This window comes from Drosophila sulfurigaster, chromosome 2R (assembly GCF_023558435.1).
Source record: "Drosophila sulfurigaster albostrigata strain 15112-1811.04 chromosome 2R, ASM2355843v2, whole genome shotgun sequence".
NCBI lineage: Eukaryota > Metazoa > Arthropoda > Insecta > Diptera > Drosophilidae > Drosophila > Drosophila sulfurigaster.
This window is the reverse complement of record NC_084882.1, coordinates 31,371,496-31,388,313: the sequence shown is the minus strand read 5'-3', so window position 1 is coordinate 31,388,313 and position 16,818 is coordinate 31,371,496. Positions and strand designations below refer to the sequence as shown.

The 16,818-nt window shown below is 35.8% G+C and overlaps 1 protein-coding gene and 1 long non-coding RNA gene across 6 annotated transcripts in view; one reads left to right on the top strand and one right to left on the bottom strand.

Moving 5' to 3' along the window:
• The first annotated feature begins 4,430 nt into the window (after positions 1–4,430).
• Positions 4,431–16,818, top strand: part of LOC133838021 (uncharacterized) — a 57,715-nt gene continuing 45,327 nt past the window's right edge. For 2 of the 5 annotated variants that reach the window (XR_009893898.1, XR_009893897.1), the window contains exons 1-2: positions 4,439–4,569; positions 4,632–4,835. This is a non-coding gene — a long non-coding RNA (uncharacterized LOC133838021). Of the gene's footprint in view, positions 4,578–4,631; positions 4,836–4,896; positions 4,930–16,818 lie in introns of those variants that run through there. The other 3 variants (XR_009893901.1, XR_009893899.1, XR_009893900.1) reach the window with 3 other exon arrangements.
• Positions 4,778–16,818, bottom strand: part of LOC133838020 (uncharacterized) — a 54,310-nt gene continuing 42,269 nt past the window's right edge. Inside the window, exon 2 of the transcript XR_009893896.1 lies at positions 4,778–4,806. The gene's annotated coding sequence lies outside the window, so the exon portion shown is untranslated. The remainder of the gene's footprint in view (positions 4,807–16,818) is intronic.

Genomic DNA, 16,818 nt, shown 5'->3' with positions numbered 1-16,818 from the left:
CCTGTTCACTTGTTGTTTGTGCAATTTTCTGCTTCATTCTTCTCATCCATGCTGCTGTCCCATTGGCAATTTCATCAAAAATATCGTCGTCCAAGGCAAATGTCGGAAACGAAACGCCAACAAATATGTTATGAAAAGTTTTCAGCTCAAGCCACAACACGCAAATGCCAGGAGAGAGAGAGAGAGGGTGGATGGAGAGGGGACGACTGGAAACGGAAACGTAAACGATAAACCCAGCTCAAGCAGCGGAAATGATTTATTAAAAATGAATGCTCCACTGCCAGACCAGAGGGAGATAGCAAACACAAAGAGGAAGAGAGTTAGGGAGAGGAAAAGGAGAGAGTGAGAGTGAGAGCATGAAACATAATAACAAAAATGTCAGAAGATAAAACTTGCGATTGTCACACAATAAATCGCATGGAAATCAAAGCAAACGACAAATATCAAGAACATAATAAAAAAAAAGAAAGAAAAAAAACGAACGAACGCAATACAATTGCTCAACAATTACAGTCTGGTTCTGACTCTGACTCTGATCCTGGGGCAGTCCAAAGGCAAAGGGGAGACGGAGAGGAGATGCTTACTGACACAGAAACAGGCGCTGCTGTTGACAGTTGTTAGCATGCAAACAATACCGAAATGAAGCCAAGAATCAAACTCGATGGGGAGATACTCTGCACATAGAGCAATTAGAAATATGTCAGTTGAAATTAAATGAAATTTGTAAGCTCAATTAGCAATAAAACGAAAAATAGATATTTCAAAGTTTATTAAATATATCTCTAATGAAATTTGGTGAAATGAATGAGTTCAAAAAGCAAACTTAATCTATTAAACTACATTTCAAAGTTTATAATCTAGCTGCTGAATATTCTAAATATTATCAAAAATATCAGATTTTTCTTTAGAATGTATTAACATTTTTTATATTAGCAAGAAGTATTGTCAAAAAGTTGTTGAAAATCTGTTTTCTGTCTTCTGTGTTTCTCACTTAAGAAACATTTAATTTTTTGGCATAAATTAATAATATATTATATATATTCGCAAGAAGCATTGACATAATGTAACTAAAAATATCTCCAATGAAATTATATCCAATAGAAAAAATTAATTATATAAATAATAGGTATTTTTGTTTGGTTTATTTTAGGAATAATACCGCATAGTCAATAACACTCGACTGTAGCTTTTCTGCTTGTTTATTTATTAACTAAAAGTATAGCTTATTTTATTAAATGATAGCAAGAAGCTCTCCATGTCTCTCTCTCTCTGTCTCTCAAGCGCATCATACCCCACTTAAAGTAAAAGCTATTACAAGACAAGACACAAAGTTACAACATTTCGTTCAGCTAAATCGAAGCGTAATTCCATAGGCAGCTTTAAATGTGTATCACAAATTCATGAGAACTTCACAGAAACTTCAACGCGGCACAAAAGTTTTTGACTCAAGGTAACTGAAAAGAAGAAAAAGAAGAAGGCAACGAAGTAAAGCAGCTGATAAAAAAAAAGGCCACAGAAGCTGAAAGCCGCCGACGCATTGTAATTTATAATGCATGTGGCTGCCAAAGACGAAGACGAAAACGAAGACGTCGAACTTATTAAAATGCATTAGAAGCAAATCAAAAGAAGTGCACTGCAAAGTAAAGTAAAAGTGGAAGAAAATTGAATGAAAATTCAACTGCATCGCATCCGCAACTTTGAAGTGCACTCATGAGTGCTTCTCGCATTTGAATTGATTGAATCTGAGACTGCATATTGAATCCACTTCCGTGGGGCATTAACTAATTAAGCACATTCTGTTGTTATTATCAATAAGCAGCAAGCGGCGCTTCCTACCACATGCCACATGCCACATTCAGTTCAGTTCATTCGGATACAAGATGTTTTTTCCCCCCTCAATGCTGCTAGTTTTCCATGTTGTTTTCCCATCAATTAGTCTGCATGTATTATGCAGACTGATTTCTTTAGCATTAAAAATACACTCGAGTGGGAAGCTGCCAGAGCTAATTAGTTGCCCATTTTCGGGGTCACATTTCAGGGGTTATCCTTTTGCCAGTTTCTCAGTTTCTCAGCAGTTGCTCAGCTGCCATCAACGGGCATTCAAATGCCACAAAACCTCAGAGAGTAGGAGAGAGAGGAGCTAATAAATTTCACTATAATCTCGCATTGTTGCACTAAGTACATTGCATATTCATGCAAAATATATGCTAGGTAAATGTGTGCTCCCTCTCTTTCCCTCCCAACTCCCACTCACCATCTCTTGCTTTATCTTCTACATAAATGCAAAAGGCAAACAGTGTGTGTGTGTGTGTGTGTGTGCTGCCTTCACATGACAAATAGGTCAGAGAGAAGACGTTGCTGTCTGGCAGTCTGACTAGCTGCTCGACGTTAACCACATGTGAAAACAAAACTTCCGGTGACATAAACACTGACAAGAAGCTTGCTTAGAGTGCCTGCAGTTGCCTCCCCTTCCTCCTCTTCCTCCTTCCCTTCCTCCTTGTCTGTCTCCCGCACTTCCTTCTCCACTTTAGCTAAAAGTAAATGCAGCCGCACAAGCAGCTAAAATATTCAAATGAACAGCCAACGAACGCTGTAAGCTGTAAGCAAGTCTCTGTGTCTGTCTGTGGCAACGGCTGTGTGGCACTTGGCCATGTTGCAGTTGCAGGCTGAGGCACAAAAATGTTGACAACAATCAAGCCGGGCGGGCGGACAGGCGGACAGACAGACAGACGGAAGACAGACTTCAAGCATCCCTTTTGAACTTTTGAACTATTTCCGTTTGGATTTAGCACACACATAAGCAGCAGCAGCAACGTTGCATGCAACACAAGCGGCACACAGATGATGCCTGACAACGAAATTAATAGCGCACATTGTTGTAGATAGTTTTGTGATTGTTTGTGAAATGCCAGCCAAGCAGCCAGCCAGCCGCCTTCTGTTGCTGCGCATTGACAGCAAACGTTGCGCATACGTCGTGTTATCATTAACAGTTGATTGGCACACAAATGATCACAGAGATGAGACGTTGCAGCAGGCAGCAGTTGCTGCCACCACCATCAGCAGCTCAAATAAAACTTTTGCCTTGCAAGTTTTGGGTTTTAAGTGAAAAGTGAAAAGTTTTCGACTGCATTTTGATTAGAAGAAGCCATGAAAAGGGTTCAAGCAGATTTGTTCTTATCTCAGGGGCAAGTGGCAAGCAGCATGTGGCATGCGGCATGCGGCTTTATGGGTCACAGCTATTTATAAAGTCATTTTGGCCGCTTCGAAATTAACTCACAAAACCGTTACGAGGAGCCTCGAAGGCGCCGCAAAATGCTGCCTAGATTCATTGGCTGTGATAAGCATAAGAGAAAGAGAACGACTGCAAGACACTCAGAGAGACAGAGAGAGAAAGAGAAAGCTCTCTGTCTATGTCATTTTCAGTTGAACTGCGATAGCTGTTTCTCGTAAAAGCCGCTTAGCTGCTCGCCTCGTTGCCTGCCACGCCTGCTTGCTCCTAAATCGAGGCGAGTCGAGTCGAGTCGAGTCGTGCCTTGTGATAGGGGCAAATTGTTATGCCAAGAGATTTTTTTTTGGCGCTCGCATTTTGTGCCGCGTTTACCGCAATCAAAATTGTTACTTTCTAAGCCAATATGTTTTATGATGTATGAAATTTGATGTTGCGATAACATTTTACACACTCGACTGCCTTTTTATTTGGTTCGGCCCCGAGATTCTGCTGGCCAAATGATGCGGCCCATCCGCACAATGGCCAGCCCCAAGTGGCCCTTTTTTTCTGCCTCTTGTATTTCGGCTCACATATTACACATAAATGCTGTTTGGCTCACATGTCTCGGGCGAGAGTTACATTTAAAGCGCGCCACAAGTTTTTAAACACTTCAACTTTTTGACACCCCCAAAAGCAGGCAACGATTTTTCTTTTGCCCGCTGTGTGTGTATTTATACCCGCTACCCATAGGGTAGAAGGGTATTATAACTTTGGGCCTCGATAAAATGTAAGTTACAAGCCAAAAGAGTCATGACCGTCTGTCTGTCTGTCCGTCCGTATGAAAACCAACATAGATCTTAAAGACTATGAGAGATAGAGAAGCTATTTATACCCGCTACCCTAGGGTAGAAGGGTATTATAACTTTGTGCCGACAGGAAATGTATGTAACAGGTAGAAGAAGGCATCTCCGACCCTAGACCCCGAGACGATCTAGCCATGTCCGTCTGTCTGTGTGTCTGTCCGTCTGTCCGTATGAACACCTAGATCTCAGAGACTACAAGAGATAGAGCTATAATTTTTTTTCGACAGCATTTGTTATGTTTGCACGCAGATCAAGTTTATTTCAATTTTACCACGCCCACTTCCGCCCCCGCAAATCAAAAAATCGAATAACAAGCGGCTGCGAAAGCCCTGATATGAAGTTTAAATAATATTGAAAAATAACTCAGATACCTTTGCAAACATAATCTTAGTAAGGTTATCTAGACGATTGTATAGACTAGATGTATAGTCTAGAGAGTGCAGAGCTCAGAGTCAGTTCAAATAAAATATTTAACTAAAATGCTCCTCAATTTCTCAAGTATATCGGTTGTAAACATTTTTGTTAATATTTTTTAAATATTTTATTTTGTTTATTTATAGTTCTTCCCGGACAAGCATTATCCAGTTGAATCGAACCATATTCCGAATCAGCATCAATAGAAGTCATAAATTGGTTTCTCATGGAGTCTTTTCGTAAAGAGTCGGGAAAAGACACTTATTTGCAGACAACGAGAAACGGTCAACAGTTATTTGCGAGCTCCGATTTTGATTCATTCTAAATAAAAGTTGAGCTTGATCAGAAAGGTAATGTTAATGGTATGATAAACAATTGTGTGAATTATACTAATTCTAATACTAATTTCAGAGCTATTCTTCGAGCTGTAAACTGTTAGATCAGTGTAACAACTGTCCCACCGTTGCTGGGCCAAATTCCAATTTCTTGTAATATCAGCCCCTTGTTGGGTGCCAGAATTACTTGCAGTGCCGCGCCGCCACACTGCTTTTTCCTACTTGCGTGTGCGGCTCCTTGATCATCATTTGAACCCTTAGCTCTTCCGGGATGTGGGGGTTGTTGCTGTCACTGATGATCGCTATGCTTCGGTGAATTATTATAGACTCAAATATATGCATGGAACGATCCGCATTACAACAAAAGGCATACATGCCTAAAACAAAACCAAGTAAACTATGGCCAATTAAACATACTTTTGAAACTGAAAAGAAAACTCACAAGAAAAGTAGTGTACCTAAATGGAGAGGACGAAGGTGTTGATGTCACTCTCCTTGTTCGCTACCCACCCAGCCATAGTCTTCTAATGTATTTTTAAGTGAAGACCGCAAACGCATTATTTATTTTTGGGGTTATTTTAAGTTTTCAATTTTATTGTTGTTTTATGTATGTACTGTATGGGTCCATTACATCAGATGCTTACCAAGCCTGTGCCGTCGCGCTTTTAATTCTACAGCCTCTCGAGTTCTGTGAGAATGGTCAGCTATCGTGGTGACGCTTTGACGGGGTCTTACTTTTTAAGTCGCGGATAAGTTTCCGTAATATTTTGTGAATTGCAGGTGATAGATTTACGATTGTTCTTATTATGTATTAGCAAGAATAGAAAATTGCCGCCAACACACCTGCCTTTTTATTAGAATAACTTCCGCCTCCAAATTTTTCAATGAAGTCTAATATTTCCATTGTATTAGTATTTAGTTTTATTAGTAAGGTTTTTATTTCAGAATAATTATTTTTAACGCAAAAAATTTAAAACTATAATAATTTCTATGAATGTGTTTCTACAATAAACAATCGTCTATATAACCTTACTAAGATTATGTTTGCAAAGGTATCTGAGTTATTTTACAATATTATTTAAACTTCATTTCGAGTTGTCATTGAATTTGATAGATCTAGGTGTGTTTTTATATTATTATATATTATATTATTATAACTTTATGCCGGCAGGAAATGTAACACATCGCTCAATAAGTCCCCGGCCTGACATAAAGGGGCAGTAGTAAGCAAACATCGATATTTTTATGGATAGTGTCAATTATCATAAGCTCTGTGTATTTTACAACTCTGCGACCACGTGCTTTTAAGTTACAATTTTAAAGTGAAACAACCTTTGAGTTTTTCTACAATATGGAAAAAAGAAAATTTCGTGTCCTCATTAAACACTGTATTTTGATGGGAAAGAAACGGTAGAAGCCGAAATTTTTGATAGGCATTACCCGGATTCTTCTCTAGGAAAATCAACCATTTAGGATTGGTATAATGAATTTAAACGTGGTCGTGTGGTCACCGAAGACGCTGAGCGTAGCGGACGCCCAAAAATAGCAGTTAGGCCAGAAAATTTCGCAAAAATATGAAAAATGGTATTGGCCGATCGCAAATTAAAATTAAAGGGGATAGCTGATGCCTCAAAGATATCAGAAGGCTGTTTGTTTACGATTTTGCATAAACATTTGGATACGAAAAACTCTACTCAAAGTGGCTGGCGATTGCTAGCACCGGACCAATAGCAACAAAGTATCGATGCTTTCGAGGCGTGTTTAAGCATGTTGAAGCGCAAAAGAACCGATTTTTTCGCCGTTACGTAACCATGGACGAAACATGGATACACTACTATTCCAGAATCCAGTCGTCAATCTTTTGAGTGGGTGGTAGCCGGTGAAAGCCGTCCGAAGCGTCCCAAAACACAAATATCGTCGGGTAAGGTTATGGCGTCCATATTTTGGGATGCATATGGGATTTTGATTATAGACTACCTGGAGAAAGGTAAAACAGTCAACAACGAATATTATATAAAGCTGTCAGATCGACTGGGCAAGCGATTTAGAAAAACGTCCACATATGGCAAAGAAGAAACCGCGGTTTTCAGGATAATTCACAAGAAGTGAAATTAAGCGAATTGTCAATCCTACTCTCCAGAGTTGGCCCCAGCGACTACTGGCTTTTGCAGATCTCAAAAGCACCTCCAAGGCGAGAGATATCGATCAAATGAGGAGGTGATTGCCGATACTGAGGGCTATTTTGAGGGTAAAAGTTCATCCTTCTACAAAAATGTCATCGAAAGGTTGGAGAAGCGCTGGACTGACTGTATAGCCTTAGATGGAAACTAAATTGATGAATAAAAGTAAATTTTTAGAAAAAATGTGTTTTTCGCTCTCAGGCCGGGAACTTATTGAGTGGTGTGTTATATAACCGGTAGAAGGAGGCATCTCCGACCCTATAAAGTATATATATTCTTGATCAGCGTCAACAGCCGAGACGATATAGCCCTGTCCGTCTGTGTGTCTGTCCGTCTGTCCGTCCGTCTGTATGAACACCTAGATCTCAGAGACTATAAGAGATAGAGCTATAATTTTTTGCATTTGTTATGTTTGCACGCAGATCAAGCGCCCACTTCCACCCCCGCAAATTAAAAAATCGAATAACAAGCGTAATTTTGAAGCTAGAGTTGCGAATTTTGGTATATACAATTATTATAGTAGTTATGATTCCTGAAAATTTGGTTGCGATCAGATAAAAATTGTCGAAGTCATTAAAGAAATACTTTTGTATGGAGAAAAACGCCTTCTTACTAGGGGTCTTAGTTGCCTTGGCTGACAATCTGATATATTGTGCCGTCTATGGTATATTTTGAATGCGGTACTATATCAATATACCAAATATACCATTTGGTATATTTTTAGTATTTTCCAGTATATTTAGTATTTTTGAGAAAAATACCGCAAAATATATTTATTTTATTCAAATTGGGTAGCGTGTATCTCACAGTCGAGTACACTCGACTGTAGCTTTCTTACTTGTTTTTTTTTTGACTTCCATTTTTTTGTTTGCACGCAGATTAAGATTGTTTCAGATTATTACCACGCCTACTTCCGCCTCCACGAATCTATACAAATTTAATAATAAGTGTAATTTTGAAGATAGAATCGATTTTTGGTACATACTATAGTCTATACCTATAGTCTAAAAAGTCTGCAAATACTTTTGTATAAGCAAACGCCTAATTTCTAGGAGTTTTAATTGCTTCGTCTTATAATGTGGTATTTTTTGTACTCTATGGTATATTATGAATACATATTTTTGATTATTTTATTGCAATTTTAGTATTTTTGAGGTATATACATTTTGTATATCGTATTTTAATATTAATACAGCATTTATTTGCTTTCTTTCAAATAAGCAACGGGTATTTCAAAGACGAGCACACTTGACAGTAGCTTTCTTACATTTTTTTTTGGCTTGTTGCTTTCGTTTTTTTACGGCAGCCGCAATCAACAACAAAGTTCAATGGGCCAAAACGGATGCCAACTGCAAATAAATTTGCCTTTTCACAGTGAAATATTGTCAATTTCAAATCTGCCAAGCTCGCGTATCTCGTCGAGAGTGTGACTGTGTGTGTGAGGGAGTGTATGTGTGGATGTGTATGTGTGTGTGTGTGTGTGTAACACTAGACACGCATTGCATGTCCTTTGCAGTAGGTGGATGTGTGTGTGTGTGTCAGAGTGAGAGTGTCAGCGAGCAACGCAAGCGAATTGCAGTTTTTGTCATCAGTTTTTTATGCAGTTGCAATTGGGTTTAGGCATGTTGCATAAATCATTCAGCTTGCCACGCCGCATAGCTGACAACGTGGAAAGACGAGCATAACCAATGCAATTTAAGAACTTGCCAGACAAATGTCCTTCGGCTACCTCTTGACTAGCAATCGAAAATAGTCTTCGTTAACCATAACTAAGTTGATGCTTAGTTTAATTTGAGAAAACTACAAAATTTGAAATAAAAAAAGAAATAACCTACAAAATTATAAACTAGCTAACTTTTTACATTCACTCAGAAGAGGTATCTCGAGTAATTTGTATTTTGATTCATACTTGACATAAAATGTCGATGATGTTTTGGTTTGATGTTACAAACTGGATCAAATAGAACGAAGATTCTAAGAAAGCACGTTATTAAGAAACTTTGCGTTTCTCATAGTCTCATTTCTACTTAAACTTAAACTGCATTTAGCTAAAATGCTTAAAATACTTACGATGCAGTATAAGTTCATATTATTTATGTCCAGTATTTTAAAACTAAAGTATTTTAATTAGCTATGATTCTCAAATATGTTCAAAAAAATATCCTTCGCTTTGTTATTAAAATTCTCTTATTAAATTTATTTAAAAATTATATTATTAAAGTTAACACTAGCATATTTCTAAAAGTACTTTTCGTTCATAATTCGAATGCTAATTATAAATTTTTGTTAATATGCAGGGTAAATTCACAGCGACTAAAATGTCTGTTATGTTCTGTTATATCTCTTGGTTTGTATTTTTTTGTGAGCCATTGTGTGCTGCCAATTGAAATGTGACGCCATTTTGTAGCCTTATGCATAGTCTCCTCTTCCTCTCTCCCACTCCCCCGCAGCTAAAGCCCATAGCTATGGTCGGCTATAGACTATGGACTTTGCAATACTCGTTTATAGCACAGCCTGCTCTTATCGTCATTTATGTTGCGTTCTTTTTGGGAGGAGACCAACAGCAGCAACAGCAGCATTTTAAGCCTCTCTCTATGCGGGCCATTTTTTGTTGGCTTAAACAGTTTTTTATGCGCTCATGTTTTTAATGCGCTTTGGCCATTTTGATGATGCGCAGCCTTTGTGTCATTTTAAGCGTTTTGCTTTTGCGGATTTGTTTTTTTTTAACGCAAAGAGAGACAAGCAAACATAATTAGTAAAAGCATTTGAACAACAACTAGATGTGAAGTTTAAATGTGAGCAAGCGTGTTTGCTTGGGCTTATTTAACGCTTCGATACGAATGAGTGAAAATGAAATGTCCTTGATTCGATAAGGATAAAGACGTGACAGTCTGTACGCCGCCCAGGCAGCGGCAGCGGCTGCGGCTGTCACATTCAGCTATTGCCTCCTGCACCTGACTGTCGCTGCCATTGTTTATTTATGTAATGTATGTGTGTGTCTGTGTGTGTGGGAGGGGAGGGAAAGCGCGCATTTCGTGTGAAATTGTCACGTCAGCAGCAAGTTGCGTCTTACAGACAGACAGTCAGGCAGACAACCAAAGTCAAAAGTGTGACAAAGCGAGGGAGCAGGTGACAAGCTTTTTGCCGTCGTTGGTTTTGACAAGAAATCAAATTAACAAGCCACAGACTGCGGTCGAAACGTTTTGCTTTCGCTGCTTGACTTCGACTCGCAGCACCATTTGCATTTTCTTGGCAGTGTCGGAAAATTACTCATACGCCGCGTGTTGTCGCAAAAAGCTTCAATCATTGGCAACTACAGACAACGAGCTCGCTTTCTGCATGTGTGTGTGAGTGATGTGTGTGTGATGTTTGTGTGCTCTTTGTGTGTTAGTGTGCGTGTGTGTGTGTGTGTGCAGTGCAATTGACTTGTGGCCGCACGCAAAGTGCCTCTTGGCCAAAATGCTGAGCACTCAGCTTTAGCCACTCGGCAAGCGAGCGCACAGAGAGCGAAAGCAGAGCGCTCCAAGCGCATTCAAATGCGTTTTTATGTGCTCCACAATTGAGGCCAAACAGCAGAAGCACCAACAACAACAACAATGGCAACAACAACGGCAAGAACAACTTCAACATGAATCACAAACATTGCCAGCAAATCAGCAACGCAACGAAATGGCTGCTGCCACATAAACCAATCAGTTTGCTGGCCAGATACAACTCGGCAAAGCTTTTAAAACGCTTAAACGTATGCACGTGGCAATTAAGCGAATGAATTATGTTAATAATGCATGCATTAAATGCACAACTGAAACTTATGACTTATAATAATGCGACGGCAAAAGCGCAATTCAACGCTTGAATTAATTAGCTCAGCAACAAACAAAGTAGAATGCAGATATATTTTAACTTGATTGAGTGGAAAGAACTGCTCATGAATGAAACATAAATATTAATAATACAATTTTTAAGCGTTTCGTTTGCTTTATTTAATTTCGCTTGCTATAATCAAAATGATATGCACTTTTCATGATGAGCACCTCAAAGTAGCCATCAGTATATAATTTTGATTAGAGCAAGCAAAATTTAAATATAGTTTTGTTGCTCAGACTTGATAAAAATTTCAAGACTTCAATTTATATTTTACAGGAGCTTAATGTTTGAATTTTTTGGTTGTATAAAATAAATATTAAAATTATAATTTTATAGTTCTTCTTTTGTGTTATTAGAAAATTTAAACTGAACATAATTTGATTTGAACAACCAAAATATTATACAAAAAGTTCATTGTTCTGATGCTTCCTTTACTTCGAACGAATACTTGCATTAAATAACGTGTAACTATTATATCTTTATACACAATGTTGCAAAATTGTTCTTTATTTTGATGCTTATTTTTCTACGAATGAATATTTGCATTAAACAACGTGTTACTATTATAACTTTATACACAATGTTGCCCATCTTTGTCTCTAACAATCCTTCAACAATAAGTTCTTCAAATGGCCACTTTTCAATTCGAGAAAAGTCTTTAACGTTGCACATGCTTTTAGGCCGCTTAAGCTTTAGAGTTTTGTGACTTTTCCAGCAGAAAATCAATCCGGTTTTATTTTTATTTTAGGCTTTGTTTTTGTGCTTTTGTTGCTGTTGCTTTTGTTGTTGGCCAACAGCCAATCGGGCACATTGTTAACTTTACATTTTAAGCAGATTACAAACAATGGACGGGCCACACACACACACAGACACACACAAAAAAGTAGGCGTAGGCGGGGTCGTGATCTGTGTCTCTGTAGGTGCCACATCCTGTGCCTGCCGCCTACTTTTTTGCAACCTGTCAGCTCTGTCAATCCTTCGTTCTCTGTGTCTCTGCCTCTGCGTCTGTGTGTGTGTGTGTAAGTGAATGCTTGAAAATGGCTGTAATTGTTTTTGTAGCCACTGTCAGAGTGTCATGGTGGCTTCAATTTATTTTTTGGGCTGCCTTTGTTGGTGACTAACAACAGGAACAGCAGCAGCAGCCAACTGGCACAACAACAACAGCAGCAGCAGCAGAGCACAAAAGGATAAAAGGACCTAATGGATGCCGGATTTAAGCATTGAATGACAATGTGAGTTAGGGCTTAGTTCTTTTATCATGCCTGATAATTGTTTAATTAATGCCATCATCCGATTGTTTTTCGGGTTTTTACGTCTCACTCATTTCGGTTAGGCACAAAAGCCGCAACAACAACAATAGCAACAACAAATTTCTCCACTTTGCACTTTATCCGTAACTTGATTTCCCATATTTGTTTCACATTTGACATTTGCGGTTGGCTTTTGAGCATTATAAGTGCACTTTTGCACCGGGCTGAGCGACCAAAAGGCGTCGCCGTGGGCGTGGTTCAATCAAATTGATACAACCGCAATAAGCTATATGCGAAATGAATTGAATCGCATCGAATTGAATCGAATCGAATACAAAGTACGCTGAAAGACCGCAAATAATTTTGTGCGCTTTTCTGGCTTATGATTTATATATAAATAGATCCAATTAAACCAGCCATTGGTCATTTATAATAATTGCAATTTTTTTGATTTGATTGCAGTTGACAACTTAATTGATAAATGGCTGCGCAATTTAATTGAATAACTCACATACCCTGTAAATATAGATTGAAAAAATATTTACTCACCTGCAAAGTTTCGTGAAAATTGCAAAAGAGTTGGGAGGAGCTGAAAAAAAATGATATATTGTTATTAGATGGGTAAATTGAAGAGTAATTTGCTATTTATCAAATTTCTAAAAGTTATTCCGAATAATATCATCAGATTGAATTTTATACCGAAATTATATATTTATTATATATAATTATGATAATATTCCAATTTAAATAAATCATACTTAGAATATTTAGTATTTTTAGTATACACCTAATTTAATTTATTTAATTTCATATATATTGAGTATTTTTTAATTTATGTTAATTTAAATACTGTTAGTATTGTTAATATCAAATTTTTAAAAATTGTTACAAATTATATTTTCATTTTTAAATTTCTAACGAATTTTAAATTTTCATTTTATGTTCGTAAATTATTCAAATTCAGATATTATCAATATATATATTGTAATTTAAATTTCATTAAAATTCTAAAAATAGAAAGAAATATTTCCACACAACACAAAATATATTTTGTGTGATTTTCCATGCAATCAAATATGCATTGTATATTTTTAACGCTCTTCACAGTCTGGCGTATGTCTGATCACGTATTCGCTTTCAGCAACTGTCAAAACGAATACCCCAGCTTATTTCAATTGAATATTTTATGCATAATATTTACCAAAATATTCATATACAAATACATACATATATATATTTTTCTGACCAACTTATGCTGACTATCTGCAACCGCGAACAACTCTGCAGTTGCTCATGACAATGCCTACGATAAAGATACATATTTTTATTTCATGTGCTATTTAATTTGATTTCATGTGAATGCCACATGAGTAATTTAATTATTATTGTTGAAAATAGTTGTTGAAGTTGGTGCTCTCTGGTTCATTTGCCTCTTGTTGTCATGCCAATACTCATAACATATTTGACAATTTTCACATTGTTCATAACTGTCTTTTATTCTTGTTATTGTTCAACCATTGTGTTGTGACACGAACATTTGATAATTAGTGGCAAATTGCATAGTGGACAACTAGCAAAAGTTATGCATACAGATAGAGAATAGTGAACTAAGTGATGATCTAAATACTCTACTATATACGTTATTTGTGTTATAGATTGACAATACATTATTGACGTAGAATCAATAATTAAAGATCAAAAGTATCTATAGAAAAATGTTAATATCAATATCAAGATTTATTTACTGAATGTGAACTTCTCAAAGATTCCAACTGCTATTTTAATGTCAGGTTTAGAAAAAAATTTATTATTTTAAGCTATTCCTATTTATTGAACTTCACATAAATCTTTTTGATTATTATGCATTGGAACTGTAAGTTCTAATAAACATATTCAAATGAAGTAAATGCATGGAAAATTTATTTACTAAAATCCTACAAAATGTAAAGAAATAATAATAAAGAGAATATCAGTTAAGAATTAAAATGAAAATGAATATTCCTAAAATATGAATGAAATAAAGAATTAAATACTGAATATACCTTAAAATAATAATACATTAGAAAATGAATTTAATTCATAAGAAAGCTTGCACGTATTCAATAATAATAACAAGGAGAAAATCAGTTTAAATCTAAATATTAAATTGGTAAAAGAAATTCAAAATATTGCATTCACCTCAAAATGTAGCGAACAATTGAATTGAATGTTTGTTTATTGGAAGAGTATTAATTAAATTGTAGTTGTCGTTGTTTCCATCTGTCTCTCTTTCACTCACTCCATCCCTCTCGGTGTTTGCATGCAAATGTGGCAAAGTGAAAAGTCATTTGAACTAACAATACAATTTTTTATTCAATTCCAATTATTGTGAATAACACACATAACTGCAGTCTGCAATCGAGTGTCTCTCTGTCTGTCTGTCTCTGTGTTAGGCATTGTTCAGTTTTGCATAAACGAGTTCATAAAAATATGTTTTTGGTATTTTAACAAGTTGCTTTCTGTGGCATGTTATTGTTGCTGCTGTTGTTGTTGTTGTTGCCTAAAAATGTTCTCTAATTAACTGGAATGGAATTTATTTAATTAAATATTTTATTGCACGTTACAAATTTCGAGATGCAAATAGCAATTAAAACAAAGCAACATATTATATTGTGAAAATAAATTGCAACTGCCAATGTGAAATGAAAAACGAAAAGGAAAATGATGTTCGCAATAAGAGAGCAAAAACTCTATGCACCGTTATAGTGCACATTTGAAAAAGAAAATGGCGCCATTTTATGCATTTAATACGTGCATCGTCGCTTATGCGAATGCGCGCTTCATATCAACGTTTCAATGTGTGTTGCATAAATTGCGCCATATTCGAGCTGTGGCGATTATTGCTGCGGCAACAGGCGAAATACAATAAAACATCATCAACACTGTGGCAACAACGATTCTTCTTTGGCATGACTATCGCGGCTGCTTTCGGTTGCATGTGTATTTGTGTGTCTCTCTCTCGCTGTTGTTTGTGTGCTGCCAACGGTGTCAAATGCAGCCAAATATTAACGCAGCGGCGTGGACGAAATACTGCGTAAACAGGGTGCCGAATGTGGAAACACATAAAAGCATATTTTTGGCATTAATCCTTTCGAGATCGAATTCAAATTTCGAGACTTCAATCGTTAATGTTGTATTAAAAATAATCAAAAAATATCTAATACTAACACTTCACAACAATTTGACAAAACTAAAAAGCAGACAATAGAATAGTTGACTTAAAATCGAAAATTAAAAAAAATTATTCATTAAATTTGGTCTCGTATTTTTAATTACTCTAACGACAATGTTGCCTATAAGTATTTCTGTTTCTGAAAAGGTTAACTGAAGTCACATTTGAAAAGGATATTTTGCATTCATAGAATATAATCAACAGCTGCTATTTTAGTGTGCAGCCAAAATACGAAAAAACAAAACCCAAAATCAAAACAAATCTTATTTTTGCTTGTTTCTTATTTGTATGTTCCGATCAACTAACAAAAAGGAATATGTAAAAAACCGTTATGTAGTTTTGTTTCTGTCACACTGCTATTTCAAAATTCAAACACCCTGTTTTCCATTCATTTAGCATTAGTGCAGCTCTTAAGTAACTAACTTATGCAAACTCTTTGTGGTTTCTATGTTCCGTTCTGTTCTGCTGCCAACTTCATACACAGAATTGTTTTTTTAGCACAAACTGGTATGCAGAAAATTAATTGTTGATCACATGTGAAGCATATTTTGGTTCTACTTGAAATATTGAAAATGAAGCAGCCATTAAAGAATTGAAACTAAAACAAATGTGTCAAAGTTTTTAAAAGTTGTTTTAGTATATTATAAAAATTATTTTAAATTCATTCGCATTCTCTAATAAAAGAAAATTAAAAGGAAATTATTAATTTGCTAAGAGTAAAAACTTTTATTATTTAATTCTCATCATTTAAATTTACTTTACTTTAAAAAAAAACGTCCAAATTGTTAGAAAATTTATATTTTGTAAGGAATGCTATACGGTTATTTACTTTCTTATATCATTTATATTTTCTATATATTAAAGAAATGTAAAAATTATTACAACTTTATATCTCTATAAGGATATTAACTTTCTTATATCAATCATCTGATAAAAACTTGTCTTTTTATTAAGATTTCTATTTGATTATGCGTTCTATTGTTACAATGCATAAAAAACCAAAAAACAAACTCAATTTTTTAATTTAAGGGAAATAAATTTCCATATAGTAGAAGTTCAAGCCCAGAATCTGCGAATGTAAAAAAAAAACACAGTTAAAATTTTAGCACAATTATGCAATATTATCATAATTCTTATTATTGCATATGATTTCTGTATGAAAATAGAAACAATTAATGTCAAAAGTTAAGCAATTAAATGCCAAAATATAATATATAATATATATATATATATATATTTTAGCATCTGTTTTAGATTAGAGCAGCATAAACGACATTCAAAGCTAAATGCGGCTCAAGAGCAAATATATTCCGCAACGCCAGCTGTTGGTTAAGAACACTCTTTGGCATTGTTCATAATTGTCAAATGCTGTTGACATTTTGATTTAGATATGTGTTATAAATATATATTATAAACTAAGAGTAAACAACTGCTTAAGCAAGATAATAAAATTCGCTGCCAAAGTTGTTGACTGCTAACGAGTAATTGCT